Genomic DNA, 1,931 nt, shown 5'->3' on the forward strand with positions numbered 1-1,931 from the left:
TTTTCAGGCCTTCGGAATTTTACCGACGTTCTAGACATCTGTATAAAGGACTGGCCAGTCTTTACTGCCGCAATCTCTCCTGCGGTCTTGAATAAGATCTACACTGCATGCCGTCTTCTCCTGGTTGTTTTTCTCTTTTTCCATCGTTGTTTTTAGTGGCCCAAAGTGTACTTCATCTACCGTGATGTTGTGAATTGTGATCTCATCAATTGTTGTGTTGTCTCGTATGTGTGTTGGCTTCTGTTTGATTGGTATAGATTGTCGACTAGAAGGTGTTTCTTATTACTTTCTGATAATTTCATTTTTATGTGAATGTATGTCCGCCTCTCCGTTGGGTTTCTTTATCTTGTGCCCATACATTTGGTTTTTCCCCTATTCCGAGCCTTCCTCTTTGTTGCCTTCAAGGCTGGTGCTCGGCAAGTAGAGCTACACGTTTATTTTTCGGTATGATAAATTTGCGTACATCCTCTTTCTTCTTTTTGTTTATCGCGTTCTTAGTCAGCTCTGTTAGATTCTCATCTTCTGTCTCTGGTGTGTGATTGTTTTTTTCATTTCCACCTACGCTGTTTCATGAGCTCTTCTCGTCTCTACCGCGAAAGCGTACTGAACCTTTCTTTTTCGTCTCTATCCCCTATTTCAGAAGTTGCAGCTTCCAATAAGCTATCTGTGCTGAATTGGTTCGTTTCATTTGGCTTCTATGTCAAGATCTCTCTTCGAAGAGCCTGAGTTTTGTTTAGATAGTTGATACTGAGATGCAGTGTCTTATCGCCCTAGTCTTGATTGTTGGTCTCTAGATTAGCGTTGGCAGGTATTCTGGGTATGAGCGTCGTGTTTGTCGTTCCTTTCTTAGCTGTAACTTAACTCATACTCCTGACCGTCTTATGGCTCGTCTACCTACATTTTTAAACTTTTCTTGAGTCACGGATACGTCCCGCGTACTGATGTCTCACGCATATTGCGTAGATTATGGAAAGTAATTTCGTTTTAATGCCGGCGCGAGATGGTTGATCGCGCTCCCATGACCATTTGTCCATCCCGGTTTCTTTGTCTCGAAGAATGTTGGCTCATTATTAAAGAGTGAGACGAGCTTCGGCGATTTCTATCAAATCTTTGCCCTTTCATTTCTGGTGCCTGATTCGCATGCTTTCCCAACCGATATTTCTCCTTCCTTCCCTTATTCCTATCTTTGCATTGAAAATCCCCATAATCACGGTAAAATGTGGTTTTTGCTTATCGGTAGCTGCTTGCCACATCTTATTAGAAGTCTGTCTATCCTCTATCACTAGCTGTGCTGGTAGGAGCGTTTACACTTGGTAATTTTTAGGCTAGTTAGACTGTTGTTTTAGTTTCAGTATTACAGAAACTACTCTTTCGCTCACACCTATAGAATTCCTAACATTTCTTTCCTCGTAAAGTATCGCTTGTTCGAATATAGAAAAACCTACTTCCTGCTTTTGTTTCTGCTATCCTAAGGGTTAACCTCGTCCATCAGTTATGTGATCTCAGTGCCAATCATTTTAGTAATTTCTGCTCTTCGCCTAGTTGTGCCTCTGCTAAGCTTCAGAAAGACCTCCAATATCCATTTAAATATGACATGAGTTCCTACAAGCTCATGTCTGTCAGAAGATCAGATTCTGGTCTCATGGTCGTGTTCCATTGTATGTGCCATAAGTTCATTTTAGGCGGCTTGGTTTCACCCGGAGATTTCTTAGCGTTCCCTCTGCTCCGGATGCGACCTGATCGCTCGCCCTGGCCCGTGCCATGGGGCTCCTTCGCTCCGTGGGACATGAGGGCCGTAGTCATTGACTGGCAAATATTTTAAGTAGTGCCTTGTGCTGCCTTTCTGGTATCCACCAGTCCGGCGCCGCTGTGCTATGGTGGGGGGAGTAGTTTAGTCCGGAGTACATTAGATCTCCAATAAACACATTTGA

The sequence above is a fragment of the Penaeus japonicus genome, unplaced genomic scaffold (assembly GCF_977035675.1).
Source record: "Penaeus japonicus unplaced genomic scaffold, GWHDUDI00000001_assembly GWHDUDI00001036, whole genome shotgun sequence".
Classification (NCBI taxonomy): domain Eukaryota; kingdom Metazoa; phylum Arthropoda; class Malacostraca; order Decapoda; family Penaeidae; genus Penaeus; species Penaeus japonicus.